Consider the following 16,358-nt stretch of genomic DNA (forward strand, 5'->3'; position numbering starts at 1 on the left):
AACCATCCATCAATTAATTCATCCGGCGTTGGTATGGATGTCGGCGTCCATGGCGAAAAAAGTATCCGCAACCACGCCGACCGCACAGGCCCTCCGCGTGGCGCAAGGTGTTAGTGAAAAAAATTGAATTTATCACCGTGAAATCCGTGAAAATATGGTTAAGTACAACTTAGGCATCTTCAGACATGGTGGCGTCGGACTGTTATTTCAATGTACGAGAAAGCATTCTGTTACGAGGAAACTCAAACACAAACCTCTTGTCAGAATTTCTACCATAAAAAGAGCTTGTAAGGAAGAAGAAGTGTCGGTTAGCCAGGTGCATCTCTGGTGTATGAAATACGACGAAGAAGTGCCGGTCAGTCAAGCGCATCACCAGCGCTGTTTCGCACGGGGCTTGTCCTGACTGCTCGCAGGGTTCTGACTGCCGCACCGAGTTCGACCTCTCAATCCTGTCAATAAACACCTTGACATTTGGCGGAGGTGCTGGGTACGACTCCATCAACGCTGGAACTTCGAAACCGAACCCTTCAATCATCTCGGCTCATGCCGGACGATCAAGCCCAGTCTTCTCGAACCATGCCTGACGATCCATCCCAAGAAGCTGCAGTCACGGCACCAACTATCATCTGTCCTGGCGTGCAGCATCAGCGGGATCCTGCGATTTTTGCGGGTACCGGTGATCAGGACGTCGAGGACTGGCTCGCCTCGTACGACAGAGTCAGCAGGCACAACCACTGGGACGATAGGGAAAAGCTCAACGTAATTTTCTACTTGAGCCACGTTGCGCACTTGTGGTATCGGAACCACGAATCCGACATCTCGACATGGTCGGCGTTCAAGACCAACTTCACGGAAATCTTTGGTCGTCCTGCTGTACGTAAACTTCAGGCCGAACAACGCCTGCGCGGGCGCGCCCAGCAACCAGGTGAAAATTTCACCAGCTATATCGAAGACGTCGTTAATCTGTGCAACAGAGTCGACGCAACGATGCCAGACGCCGATAAGATCCGGCATATCCTCAAGGGAATTGAGGACGACGCCTTCCAGATGTTGGTCGCCCGGAACCCGACCACAGTGTCTGTCGTCATTGCTCTGTGTCAAAGTTACGACGAACTTCAAAGGCAGCGAGTTGTCACACGACACCCGCCCTCAGAATTCGCCCCTGTCTCAGGTCTGATGCTAGGTGTTGACGAGTCGCCTCTAATGCACCAGGTAAAGGAGTTCGTGCGAGAAGAAGTTGCTCGGCAGCTTTCCCTGGTGCCCTTTACGAACGCGCAACCACACTCCCCACTGACACGGGGGTTACAGATCGTCATCAAGGAGCAAATCGCTGAGTGCCTGCCAGCTGCTATTCCACCGCCTACAGTCGCGGCGCCCTTGACATACGCTGACGTCGCTGCAAGGCCGCCCTTCGCTCCACGTCCACCTCTCCAAGCTGTTGCGCGACCGCCCCCGATTCCCTTCTCGCCGCCTGCACCACAGCCACCACGCCAGCCAAATCCTTGGCGCACAGCCGACAACCGCCCAATTTGCTACCATTGTGGTATTCCGGGACACGTTGCCCGCTTTTGTCGACGCCTTATGCAGCGTACTTATGATTACCGCCGACCCATGAACAGTTACGCCCCTCGACAGCTACAATCCCCTGTGCCGCCAGATGAAACCCCTGTTCCCTACACTACTCGTCGTTCGCCATCCCCACGCCGCCGTTCCATATGACTGATGAGACGCCGGCCAAGCCCTCTGCCTCAGGAAACTAAGTGTCGCAGTTCCCGAGGCGAGAACTGCGTCCCCTTCGCTTTACCCAAGGCCTCGAAATCACCCCTGCAACGTAATTGAGGTATACGTCGAAGGGATTCCAACATTCGCACTGGTCGATACGGGCGCAGCAATCTCGGTGTTACGCGCTGGACTTTGCCGACGGATAGGAAAAGTAACGACGTCGCTTTCCGGGCTGTACTTCAGTACTGCGAGCGCACAGCCTGTCGAACCTTTGGGAGCCTGCACTGCTCGTGTTGTAATCGCGGAATCTCTTCATGTCATTGAGTTCGTTGTCCTGCCGTCCTGCTCCCACGATGTCATTCTAGGCTGGGATTTCCTTTCGTCTAACAATACCATCATTGAGTGCGCCCGCGCCGAGGTGGAGTTGTCGTTTCCTTCCGCTTCAGCCATGGACCAAGATCCTGTGAAGCCTACAAAAATGATTGTGGCCGAAGTTACCGATATCCCTCCTCAGTCCGCTGCCGCCGTCTCTGTGTCTTGCGTATCTGCACGTGACGCAACCGTCTTATTTACGCCATGTGACTTGTTCGCCCTTCGCCGTTCCCTTCCGCTGCCCTTTGCCGTCATCGCCATCAGTGCTGGCCGTGGTGTGATGTGTGTGTGCAATGTGTCTTTCCTGCCGGTTACTTTGCATCGCGGAGAGTGCCTCGGTTACGCTCAAATTGTGGATTCTTCAATGCTCTTCGACGCTCCCGACACCGCGCATTCGACATCCCTCGCCGCGCTCGACAATGCGACTCGACCGCCGTTGGAGTGCTTCCAACCGTCAATATCCGGTGATTTGACAACCACACAACGCGCGCAACTTGTCAGCCTGCTACGCGAATTTGCCGCCTCCTTCGACTGCCATCAAAATTCTCTCGGCCGCACCACCACAGTGTCGCACAGCATCGACACCGGTTCGCACGCCCCACTCCGGCAGCATCCTTACCGCGTCTCAGCTTCTGAACGCCGCGTCATCGACGAACAAGTGAGCGATATGCTTCGGCGTGGCGTGATTCAGCCGTCCCATAGCCCGTGAGCATCGCCTATTGTCCTCGTAAAAAAGAAGGTTCTATTCGATTCTGCGTTGATTACAGACGTCTTAACAAAATTACGCACAAAGACGTATATCCCCTACCGCGCATAGACGATGCTCTTGACCGTTTTCAAGGTTCCGAGTTCTTTCCCTCTTTGGACTTGCGGTCTGGATATTGGCAAGTCCCCATGGCAGAGGCTGACCGCTCCAAAACCACCTTCGTTACACCGGACGGATTACACGAATTTAATGTCATGCCATTCGGCCTATGTAATGCGCCCGCTACGTTCGAGCGTATGATGGACAGTATCTTGCGCGGTCTCAAGTGGCACACGTGTTTGTGCTACCTAGATGATGTCGTTGTCTTCTCACCTGATTTCTCGACTCACCTCCAACGACTAAGAGAGGTATTAAGCTGTCTGACTAAGGCTGGCCTGCAACTTAACATAAAAAAATGCTTCCTTGCTGCTCGTAAGCTTACCATCTTAGGCCACGTCGTATCCAAACAAGGCGTGCTTCCGGATCCTGCAAAACTCCGTGCAGTTGCCGAGTTCCCCAAGCCCACTAATCTGAAGACACTACGCAGTTTCGTCGGTGTCTGCTCCTGTTTTCGCCGCTTTGTGAAGAACTTCGCCATGATCATCGCCCCTTTGACTCAACTGCTGGCTGGAGACAACGCCCTATCCGCCTGGTCGAAAGCATGCTATGACGCGTTCACGACCCTTCGCCATCTGCTCACTTCTCCTCCTATTCTGCGGCATTTTGACCCCTGATGCCCCAACTGAAGTCCATACAGATGCAAGTGGAGTTGGCCTTGGGGCGGTTCTTGCCCAACGCAAAAGTGTTCATGTGGAATACGTCGTTGCTTATGCTAGCCGCACGCTGACAAAGTCGGAGCTAAACTACTTTTTTACAGAAAAGGAGTGTTTAGCCATACTGTGGGCCCTTACGAAAGTTTGACCTTATTTATACGGCCGCCAATTTCATGTAGTAACGGACCACCATGCGCTGTGCTGGCTCGCCTCATTGACAGACCCCTCTGGCCGCCTCGCACGCTGGGCACTCCGTTTGCAAGAGTACGACATCCGAGTTGTGTACCGCTATGGACACAAGCACGCCGATGCCGATGCTCTCTCCCGCTCGCCAATATCCCCTGACCCTGATCCTGACAGTCTTTGCCCACTCAACTTTGTCCTCTCAGCACTTGCCATCGATGACATGCGCTCTGATCAGAGCAAAGACCCGTGGATTTCTTAGCTTTTGGAGTTTCTCTCTGATCCTACCACTGTTACGGCGTCTAGGACTCTACGGCGGCAGGCGCATCACTTTGTTATTCGCGACCAACTCCTATACCGTCGCAATTATCTCCCCGAGGGTTGGCAATGGCTCCTAGTAATACCGCGTCATCTTCGGGCTGATTTATGCACATCGTTTCACCCTGATCCCCAATGTGCACAAGGTGGCGTGTTGAAGACCCGCCTTAGGCTCCGGTATTACTGGCCTGGCATGTACAAATTCGTTCGGAAGTACGTCCGCTGCTGCTTGACTGCCAGCGCCGAAAGTCGGCCCCTACTTCCGCTGCCGCACCCTTGCAGCCGCTTCCTAGCCCAACCCGTCCTTTTGATCGGGTCGGAATCGACCTTTACGGCCCGCTTCCTTGTACTGGTGCTGACAACCGCTAGATTATCGTTGCAGTGGATCACCTCACACGCTATGCAGAAACCGCTGCACTTCCATCTGCAACTGCCCAAGATGTTGCATCCTTCATACTGCGGCATTTTGTTCTTCGTCACGGAGCCCCTCGGGAACTTCTCAGTGATCGAGGCCGCGCATTTCTATCTGAAGTCGTCACGTCGCTTCTGAAGGAGTGTCACATCATCCACAGGACCATCCACAGACGAACGGGCTGACGGAGCGTTTAAACCGTACTCTTGGCGACATGCTCGCCATGTACGTCGCGTGTGACCATTCCAACTGGGACGCTGTGCTTCCGTTCGTCACGTTCGCCTATAATAGTGCCACTCAAGCTACCACTGGTTTTTCTCCATTTTTCTTACTGTACGGCCGTGAACCTTCCTGCACCATCGATACCATGCTACCCTACCAGCCTGATTCATCGGAATGTGTTCCTGTGTCTCAAGCTGCGCAGCATGCTGAAGAATGCAGACAACTCGCCCGTTGTCTTACCACCGCAGATCAGACACAACAGAAGCTCCGTCTTGGTGGGTCTGTTCCCCCAAGCTTCCGTTCCGATTCGTTGGTTTGGCTGTGGGTTCCACCTGTAGCTCCCGGCCTTTCTTCTAAGCTGCTCCCAAGATATCATGGACCTTACCGTGTAATTGCGCAAACTTCTCCCGTGAATTATGTCGTCGAGCCTGTGTCACCGTCCTCTGATCAGCGCCGTCGCGGTCGCGAAACGGTTCACGTAGATCGGCTCAAGCCCTTCTACGATCTCTTTATGTTACCGTATGCTTAGATCGCCAGGATGGCGTCTTCTTCTCCGGGGGATAAATGTAAGGAAGAAGTGCCGGTTAGCCAGGTGCATCTCCGGTGTATGAAATACGAAGAAGCGCCGGTCAGTCAGGCGCATCACCAGCGCTGTTTCGCACGGGGCTTGTCCTGACTGCTCGCAGGGTTCTGACTGCCGCACCGAGTTCGACCTCTCCATCCTGTCAATAAACACCTTGACAAGCCTCTCAATCGGGTAGCCTACTTGCTAAACTCTTATCCAGAAGGCGCTGGCACCCTGGGCAGGTCAAATTTGGACTTGGCCTGCCAAATGCATTTCGGACCCGCGCGCGCGTCGGGGCAATGGCAAAGAATTAATAAAATAACGAACCAAGGTCCTAGGGCCTTCATACTTTAATATAAGACGACTTAATTTGCCCCTGGAAAATCGTCTTCCCAGCAATGCATTTGTGTGTAAAAGTGAAGCCGACTTTAAGGGGATCGGTGTAAGCTTGGTCTTTGTAAGCTGGCTTTCCCACGTTCTGTGTTGGAGTGAATGAAGCCTACTTGCCGGATGCGAACGATGCGATGCGAACGGGGCCCGATAACGCTATCGCGTTGTACTCTTAAAGGCGAAGCTTAAGCGTCCTCCAATTTTTCTGCGCAGAGTCAGCGTCCGACTGGCGTAAGAAACGGCTCGTTCACGCAAGGTGGTGTCACGTTGCAGGAGAACAGCACCAAAGACTGGTGGCGTCAGTGCGAATGATAGTCGCTGCACCTTCGTCAAAGTGTACAGTACTGGGTCTGACGTCAGGGCCTGCTTGAGCGTCAAAAAGGCGCTTTCACATTCGGCGGACCAAACGAAGGGCGCGTTATTGGAGAGGACTTGATAAGGCGGAGACGCGATCGCAGTGAAGTTGCGTATGAAGCGCCGGAATATGAAGCTACTCCGAGAAAACTGCGCAGGTCTTTTTGGCGCAGAGGACGAGAAAACTCGAGGACGGTGGAAAGATTCTGTGTCCGGTCGAATGTCTTCTTTGCTAACTAAGTGCCCCAGAACTTTGATAATCATGCTTGCGAACGTACGTTTTTTTTTTTCGTGTTGAGCTGTAGGCCAGCGTTGGCGAGGCAGGTTAGCATTTGTTCAAGATGCTGCTGGTGTTCTGGGAACGTGGTTGAAAATACTACAATGTCGTCCAGATAGCGGAGACAGGTCTACCATTTACACATACCATGCGACACAATAGCCTCTTCAGAGTGAAAAAGAGAGAGGATATGCGAACGTGTCAGCACGAAGCAAGACTGTTTTACATGCGTCGCGGTTAGACTATCATTAATTTACTTTCAGCTATAAACCACATTGTTCTAATCAGAAGGCAAGCACGTGAGTTTCCCGGTGCTTTCATTAATACCCAAGTCGGTGGTATTCAATTATAGATAAGATAGGAGTCGCGAATTTCCCCGTCGGGGTGTGAGCGAAAGCCTGATTCCAATATTCTCGCTTTTAAGTCATTGAAAAAGTGCCCGGGGAGGTTGACATGTTTAGATACGGGAAAGTTCAAAAGATATTTTGTGCGTGACCGGTGATTATTAAATCGTATCCTGAAAGGTGTCTCCGTCTGACCAATGTGCTGTTGATTACAAATTGTACATTCAAGAAGGTAGATCACATTGGCGGTGTCAGATGTAAAGTTTCCTTTTATTTTAACAGAGAAGTTTGTCGCGGTACTGGTTGCTTTCTGGTGAGGACAAACCTGGCAGCGTGAGTTGTTGCAAGGCATACAGCCTGTGCCACGGCTTGAATTTAAGGATAAATTTGTCAAAGTATCGCGTAAATTTTTATTTTTCCTATACACGACGCGGGGCTGTTCTACAAATATGCGCTTAAGGTAATCGCTTTGTGCAAGGATAATATGGTGCTTTCTAAGAATGATGATGATGTGTAGTGTTTTGTGGCGCAAGGGCCAGGTATGGCCAAAGAGCGCCATGACAAGTGGTAGTGTAATCGATGAGCTGTTATGACGCGGGCAATGAGTAGATGTGACATGGCTGTAAAGACCTAAAAACTGTCGCTGTAAATGGCGTAAAACATATAGGTAGTAAAATAATGATAGTGACTGAAGTAGCGTATGCTATGAGTTGAAAGGTGGAAGGTTGTGATAACTTTACACGTATTTAAAAATGAAAAAGTGATGGTTGACCAGTAGCACAACAGCCTCACCAGGTACCTTGAGTACAAGGGCCGGAGGCATGTGCTATAAACAATGGTTGACATCGCAACAGCGGCCTCTCGCAGGAGGCCGTGCTACGAATTTCTTGGGCAGAATACATTGAGTGTACGAACGTCATTTAAAAAGGCTAAGACGGACTTCATGTCAAACAGCGGTTCTCTGCCTAGAAACAGTGCTAGGTGAAGTGGTATACACTGCTTGTACGCTAAGGGGAAGTGTCTTTTCCTCTCGGCTTGTGCTTCGCGACATTCCAGGAGGACATGCTGAACACTGAGGGTGTCTCCACATCTACTACACAATGGATGTTCACCGCCAGTCAACAAAAAGCTATGTGTTCCATAAGTGTGCCCTATTCTCAGACGACAGAATAGGACATCACTTCGTCTTGAGTTGGTCAGTGATGGCCAATACCCCAAATGTGGCTTAACCACGTGGAGCTTATTAAGAATTTCAGCGTCCCACTGATGTTGCCAGTACGTTCGTAGTTTTTTCCGCAATTATGGCTTTAGGTCAACAAATGGAACAGCTATGGACATGTCGCAAGATTTTGTATTTAAGGAAGTTGCCATTTGGTCTGCTAGCACGTTACCTTCAATACCTCTGTGTTCAGGCACCCAGCATAGCGTTACATGTTGGCCAGAGGCATAAATAGCACATAGGAGAGAGAAACGTTCTGCAGTTACTGGATTTTTGTGTTTGCAGCATGATGTCAATGTTTTAACGACGCTTAATGAGTCTGTGTATATGACCGCCTTATGTAGTTTTGACTGCTTGATGTGTTTCGCAGCGGACCATAGTGCATACGCCTCTGCTGTAAAGATGCTTGTGTGAGGGTGGAGAACATCGGACTCAGAATAGGTTGGGCCGACGGCTGCATAAGACACGCCGGCATGCGATTTAGACGCATCTGTGTAATATTCTGGACACGAGTACTTAAATTGTAACTCCAAAAAATGCATACGAGTGTGGGCCTGTGGAGCGTGCTTCGTTACCTCCACAAATGACGTGTCGCAGTCAATGATGTGCCACAACCACGGTGGTAACGGCTTAGCAGAAGCCATTAGGCGATTTTCAAGAAACGGAACGTCCATATCTTCGCTCATCCTCCTCACACGGAGCGAGAATGGCATTCTTGCTGCAGGCTTGTTATGAAAAAGTGTTGCAAAGGTCATATCGTGGACGGTATTATAACAAGGATGGTGTTTATCAGTCTGTACTTTCAGAAAGTAATTAAAAGTAGAATATGATCGTTGTAGGTCAAGGGACCATTCGTTTGATTCTACATAGAGGCTTTGAGTAGGGCTTGTCCTGAAGGCACCGGTGGCAAGGCGGATGCCAAGATGATGCACAGGGTCCAGCATCCTGAGAGCACTGGGGGTAGCAGAGTTATACACTACTGCGCCGTAGTCTAACCGCGATCGTACAAGGCTCCTGTAGAGGTTCATGAGGCATTTTCTGTCGCTACCCCATGTTGTGTGTGACAGTATTTTCAGGATGTTCATTGTTTTCAGGCATTTAGCTTTAAGATACTTGATATGAGGAATGAAGGTTAGTTTTGTGTCGAGTATAATGCCTAAAAATTTGTGTTCAGCGTTGATTGGTATGTGTTGTCCATGCAGCATAATATCTGGATCTTGTATTAGGCCTCTCTTTCTAGAGAAAAGTACACAGGAGCTTTTGTGAGGGTTTAGCTTAAAGCCATTTTCATTTGCCCAATTTGACACTTTGTTCAGTCCGAGCTGAACCTGACGCTCGCATATTGCAAGGTTACAAGACTTAAATCCTATCTGCACATCATCGACATATATTGAATAAAACATAGAGGATGGAATGACTTTGTGAAGGGAATTCATTTTCACAATGAAGAGGGTGCAACTAAGCTCGCCCCTTGTGGCACACCAGTCTCTTGAGTGAAACTTCTGGACAGGGCATTGCCCACTCTTACGCGGAACGTGCGGTTAGACAAGTTGTTTTCTATCATGTTGCCACGTACACCCATTGCAGATAGGCCTCGGAGGATTCCGAATCGCCATGTTGTGTCATAGGCTTTCTCCAAGTCGAGAAATACAGAGAGAAAGAATTGTTTGTGTATATAGGCGTCTCTGATGTTTGCCTCAATGTGAATGAGGTGGTCTATTGTTGACCTACCTTCCCTGAAACCACATTGCAGGGGGTCAAGTAGACGGTTGCTTTCCAGGAAATATATTAGACGCCGGTTCACCATTTTTTCATATAACTTGCACATACAGCTTGTTAGTGCTATTGGCCTATAGCTGCTGGCTAATGCGGGGTCCTTGCCTTGTTTATAAATTGGGATGATAATGGCTTCTTTCTATGAAGAAGGAATATGTCCAGATATCCACATGGTATTGTAAAGAGACAGAAGCGTGTTTAGTGTTTCTGAGTGCAGGTTCTTAATCATTTCATATATTATGCGGTCACCACCTGGTGCGGAGTTGGTGCAAGAACTGAGAGAGGCCTTGAGTTCAGCGAGACTAAACGGACTGTTGTAAGGTTCATCTGTAGTGCTTTTTCGTTCGAGGCGTTCCCGCTCTGCGCGTTCCTTGAACTTTAGAAAAGTTGGCCCATAGTGTGATGTACTAGAAATACTTTAAAAATGTTCGCCCAGGAAATCGGCTTGATCTTTCATGCTGTCACCTTGAGTGTTTACTAAGGGAAGTGGTTGTGTTTGCCGGCCATTTAATTTGTTCACCCTGTTCCAAACCTTATTCTTATCCTTGTAAGAGTTGATGCTACATATGTATTTTTCCCAACTGTCTCGCTTAGATCGTCGACGTGTTCGCCTGCCCTGTGATTTTGCCTGCTTGAAATTATCGAGATTCTCCGCAGTTGGAGAGTCACGAAGCAGGCGCCAAGCCTTATTTTGTTTTTTCCTTGCCTCTCTACATTCATCGTTCCACCAAGGTATGCGACGCTTATTAGCAAGTCCGTTAGTTTGTTTTATGCATTTTTCAGCGGCGTCAATTATAAAACCTGTCAAATATGCCACATAATCGTCTATATTAAAAGAAACTAAAGCATCCCACTGTAAGTACGTAATCTTTTTAAACAGTTCCCAGTTCGACGAGTCGGTTTTCCATCGAGGAACCTGTGGAGGGCAGCCAGCTTGTTTTGATAGATTTAAAACAATAGGGAAGTGGTCACTTCCGTAAGGGTTTTTTATGACCTTCCAGTCAAGATATAGCATTAGATTTGGAGAGGCTATGGTTAGGTCTATTGATGAGTATGACTTATGTGTGGCGCTATAGAAGGTGGGCTCTTTTTTATTCAGCAGAACCGCACCTGAACATAAAGGAAGTCTTCTACAGTACGCCCTCTTGCATCGCAGCGCGAGTCGCTCCACAGCATATTGTGGGCGTTCAGGTCACCTGTTAATATGAATGGCTCAGGGAGCTGATTGACAAGCGTATGAAGTTCCGTAAGCGCCAAACGATGTTCGGGTGGTACGTACAGTGAACAGACTGTCACCAACCTGTTAAACAGTATTGCCTTAACAGCTACTGCCTCTAGATTTGTTTGAAGGTGGAGGTGTTGGCAAGCAACTGACTTCTGAGCTATAATGGCCACGCCGCCAGACGCGGTGTGGCGATCATCGCGATCTTTGCGAAATAATGTATAGTGTGTTAGAAGATTTGTATTAGATGTTTTTAGGTGTGTTTCCTGAACACAGAGCAGCCTAGGATTAAATTCTTGTATTATTTCTTTGATGTCGTCTAAGTTGTTTAGAATGCCACGGGCATTCCATTGCATAATTTGTAACGCCATCTTGTTGAAGAGAGGAATGTTCTGTGTTCAGTTGTGTAGTTTCTTAAGTAACAGGACCGTCGTTTGGCCCCGTTATGGGTTTTTTGTTTGTTTTAGCGCGCTCGAGAGAGCCACGCCGGTTTGTGGGCACCAATGGTGCCGGTGTTGTGTCCATTGCCTCCTGGTAGGCACTGGATGCCCGCACGTGCGGGCTGCTAGTTCGTCTTTCAGACCTCGCCTGGTGGGGCGTGGTCTTGAGACCCGACGTCCCTGAGGTAGTCGGTCTCTCTGTCTGGGTGGGTGGAGCAGACTTGACTGCAGCCACCGCAGGGGCGGAGGGCGCCACAGCCAACGGCTCACTATGCGCGGGCCGGGCAGGTGGCGGAGGCCGGTGCGACGCTGCCCCCTGACGCGTCGCCTCGGCATAGGTTGTGCTGTGGAATGGTGAGCACCTTTGACATGCTTCCTTGAAAGATATATTCTCACGTACTTTTAAAGTCATAATTTCCTTTTCTTTTTTCCAGTTGGGACACGATCGGGAGTAAGCTGTATGCTCACCGTCACAGTTTACACAGTGAGGAGTCGCTTCACAGTTGTCTGAGGAATGACCTTGGGTTCCACATTTCGCACATGTGAGTCTACCACGGCAGCTTTGCGAGCCGTGGCCAAATCGTTCACATTGGAAACATCTCCTGGGATTAGGTATGTATGGCCTGACAGCTATCTTTGTGTATCCACTTTCGATGGTTTGTGGCAGATCGCAAGTGGCAAAGGTCAGAATCAGGTGTTTTGTAGGAATTTATTGTCTCGTCTGATATTTATACGCTGTACATTGGTTACGTTTTGCTCTTTCCAGGCTTCCAATAGTTCAGTTTCGGACTAGTCGATGAGATCTGCATCAGAAACTACACCGCGTGCTGTGTTCATAGAACGATGAGGTGAAACGGTGACAGGAATGTCTCCAAATGCCACAAGCTTGTTGAGTTTATTGTGCTGCTCTTTATTGCGGATCTCAAGCAGAAGGTCCCCGCTCGCCATTTTGGTGACTTTATAACCTGGGCCAAGGGCGTCAGTCAAGCCTTTCGCAACAAGAAAAGGGGATACGGTTCTAGCTGGTTTTCCAGTTTTTTCACTGTGGACTACTTGGAATCGGGGAAGATTTCTTTTGGTTTGAAAAGGTTAAGTAGTTCTTCGGTGCGTCCCCTCTTGTGAGAGTGACGATCAAGTAAACGGGGAAATACAGGTGTTCCCATAATTGTTTGGTATATTTCGGCGGCAATGGCGGCCACCCACCACGGAGCCCAACTAGGGGACGCTGCAGCACTTAACGTGTAAGGCTGCAGGCGCCAGCCGTACATTGCTGCTATAACCCAATATAAGATACCCAAGAGAGGGCACATACACAAGGTTAACCCAAGCCGCCTGTGAAAATTTGGAAGTGACGGAAGAGAAGAGATGATAGGAGAGCAAAAGAAAGGAGATAGGAAAGCAAAAGGTTGGAGAGGGGGACAGGAAAAGGCGACCACCGATTTCCCCCGGGTGGGTCAGTCCGGGGGTGCCGTCTACTTGAAGCAGAGGCCAAAGAGGTGTGTTGCCTCCGCCGAGGGGCCGTAAAGGTCCAAACACCCGGCATCGGCTCAACCCCCAGGATCCCCTTTTCCCCGGACCCGGCTAAGCCGCGCACGGTTTGACGCGGGAGGGTCCAACCCCCATGTGCTCGGGTCCGTGGTGGCGCAACACACCAAACGCCTGCTTTCGCAGACGCCCCTGCGGGGGCTTTCTAAGAATAGCTGAAACCTTCGGCACCGACGCAGAGTGGGTAAGGAATAAATTTGGCCATTGTTTACTATTAGGCGGTTTAGCTTTAAGTAGGTCGGCCCGGTTGAGCTTGCCAGCTCTGTTTACAGCATCATCAATTATCTGCTCCGGGTATTTCTGCTTCAGAAGGGCGTCTTTTATTAGCGCAGAACTAGCACTGAACTCATCTTTGTTTGAACATATACGCTTAAAGCGGCTGGCTTGGCTGTACGGAATGCCCGTCTCACAGGGTCTGAGGTGCCCGCTATAGAAATGCAAGTACTGGTGGGTGTCCGTTGGTTTCCTGTAATGTTTGGTAGTTAATCTGCTTCAATCCACACAGTGAGACACTTACCTCCAGAAAGTTAACACTGTCCTGCGAGTGGTGGTGAGAAAAGGAAATAGTGGGATGAGCACGATTGAAGTCACGCATAAATTTTAAGAGATCTGTTTCCCCATGCGTCTAAATCATCAAGACGTCATCGACAAAGCGCTTGTAGCAGAGTGGCTTTATGCTGCGAGACGAAATTCTTCTTTTAGTACAGCCATAAAAATATTGGTGTAATTAAGACCAATTCTCGTTCCCACTGACATTCCGCTTACTTGCACGTAATGAGCCCCGTTAAATTCAAAATTGTTTAGTTCGAGAACTAACTTAAGAAGTGTCCGTTTCGTGTAGCAGTCAACATGCTTATCGACTGGAGAATCTTCATATGCTGATAGCACCGCCCTAATTCCATCAGAATGAGGGTATTTGTGTACGGAGGACTAACATCGAGTGTAACGAGTAAGCATTCAGGAGGTACTTCTAATGCTAGGATGCAAGAAAGAAAATTTCTGGTATCCTTTACAAAAGACGAAAATGTACTTGGTATTGCGTGAATTAAGCTGTCAACGTAGCGCGATATGTTTTCAGTGACAGTGCCTACACCGGAAACAATGGGTCGGCCTGGGTTGTTTTCTTTATGAATCTTGGATAAGAGATAAAATCTTCCTGCTACGGACTCAACGGTATTAGAGAGTTGCCGATTGTCGTATCCATCTTCTTATCCTTTACATGCTGCGTGATTCTATTCTTGATCTCCAGTACAAAATCTTTAGTAGGATAAGAAGTTAGTGTTTGAGAGAATGAAGAGTCAGTTGTCTGTTGGCCTCCTTAACATAGTCATTTTTGTCCATAGTCACTATGGCACCTCCTTTGTCAACAGGTTTAATTACAAGATATTGCTTGCTGTTTAATTCATCCAGAACTGGTTTGGCACGTAAAACCCCAGAAAGAAGAAGAATTCATCCAGTGCCCTTTTTTCTTCAATAGAGATACTGCGTCGAAATGTAACTTGTTCTTTGTACGCCTGAATTATATCGCGTTGTACAGCTTTAATACATATATCCAGACACTTGTCGCGCTGTGGAGGAAGAGTCTAGTGCTCACCGCTAGGTAGCGCATCGCGTGTTTTTTCTGATTTAGGATGGTCATAAAAGTATTCCCGAAGTCTCAATATTCTTGCAAAGTTCTCTAAATCTTTAAGAAGCTGAAGTTCACTAAAGCCGCCAGTGGCCGGGCAAAAATTTAAACCTTTTTAGAGGGGGCTAAGCTCGACTGCGGTAAGTTGAATACTAGACAGCTTGACAACGTTATCAATCGATTTGTTGCTATGTAAGGCTGCTGGTATGGGAGGCATATCATGTTTTCATCCCAGCCGGTTGTCATGAGGACCAACACTGTCGCGAGAAAATTTCCTGGCTTTAATTTTTGAGAGTACTGACATTTTATCTGATCCATAGCGAACGCTCTTGCTTCGTGCTGACACGTCCACATATGCTCTTTTTCACTCTGTAGACGCTGTATTGTGTCGCATCCCCCCTTCGCACGGCTTGTCCGCAGTAGAGTGTCGTCTTCTTATCTTAAACGATGGTGGTCCCTCGAGACTCAGGAACGCGCTGCCTGGGGGCGGCTCATCACAGCCACCCACATTTGTTTTCCCCCCTCTTTTCCCTCTTCTTCCACCGTGATTTCTTTCTTTCTTGTTTTTCACTTCTTCCACGGCGAGGACAACGCCTCCACCACCGTGACTCATTGTAGCCATCCACGCGTGGTCCTCTGTCCATCTGTTAGTTACGCGTTTTCTTTTTTTAAACGTGTTTCAGTTCGTTATTTTTATATTTTCCCCCTTACACTTTGTTTGCAGCCACATGTCCTTTCGACGTGACTTTCCGACGCCTTGGGAATTGTGCATTCTCATGCACTCTGATCAAGGCCGGACCACCGGCCGAAACGTCCGTAAAATAACAGTATTTTTGTTGTTGTTACACGGGTGAGCATTTCTTTCACAATATATATATATATATATATATATATATATATATAAACACTTTTAGTGCATGCGTGATTTCACATTGACCCAGACTTGATGCGAAAATTTATGCATCACAATCGCAAGAGTAGAAAAGGTTTTGGAGTTATAAGTGAGCGCCTCTCTTCCCGCGCATTCTAAGAAAGATAGCTCCTTAAATGACAACGCTAGGAAGGATTACTTTCATTGAGTGGCATGACAAGTAGTGTATTTTGGTCCAGAGAAACTAGAGCCCGAGGGCAAAAGTCGCAGGGCTAAGTGGGTTGCTCCGACACCTGCATGTTGACGGATCTGTACCTAATGTAGTTCGCGATGATATATTGGGGTAAAAGAAGAATCGCAATATTAACACGGAGTAGCTCATCAGTTGAGCCAAATAGCTATCGACGCCTGAGGCACGCCAGTCACTAAGCTAATGTGCAATGGGCACCAGCGCTTCGTCATTGTCGTGTTCAGAAATGACTGGCGATAATTATTTATTCAAGATTATTTACTGGTGGAAGTTATAGCCTTTACAACGAAGTTTGCTTACACGTCGCTTTGTTTTGAGCAGTTTAAATTAATATGTCGGCAACAAGAAAGCGACTTTTAGCACTTAACCGCGCACACTTCTGACACATGCCTCACTTTACCAAGCATTCAGTCATCGTAATGTTACTGATATCTTAACACCATTTGTTACTGATTCATGCACGACGTTTCCTTCAGAAGCTTTACCAAACATAGCTACATAACTTAGTAAGTTTACTTAACAAAATTAAACCAAGGAACCAAAAAACAACAATAAAACGAATAGTTACCAGTGCCGTATAAATGGTTCCAAGAACTCCGATCATCACGTTGCACGCTATGAGCGGGAAGCCGAGCACTTGATGAAGAGAAATAGAATGCATGGAAGCAATGCTTGTAGACAAGGCAACACAGAAAGACGGTTTCGTGATCGGCATTTGTGAAGAAAGTATT

The 16,358-nt window shown here is 48.5% G+C and overlaps 1 long non-coding RNA gene across 1 annotated transcript in view; it reads right to left on the reverse strand.

Annotated features, from left to right (window-relative positions):
- Positions 1–322: 322 nt before the first annotated feature.
- The window catches only part of LOC125940542 (uncharacterized), a 37,079-nt gene continuing 21,043 nt past the window's right edge, over positions 323–16,358 (reverse strand). The window contains exons 2-3 of the long non-coding RNA XR_007463745.1: positions 4,348–4,378; positions 323–493 (exon numbers count right to left, since the gene is read on the reverse strand). This is a non-coding gene — a long non-coding RNA (uncharacterized LOC125940542). The remainder of the gene's footprint in view (positions 494–4,347; positions 4,379–16,358) is intronic.

The sequence above is a fragment of the Dermacentor silvarum genome, chromosome 10 (genome assembly GCF_013339745.2).
Source record: "Dermacentor silvarum isolate Dsil-2018 chromosome 10, BIME_Dsil_1.4, whole genome shotgun sequence".
NCBI lineage: Eukaryota > Metazoa > Arthropoda > Arachnida > Ixodida > Ixodidae > Dermacentor > Dermacentor silvarum.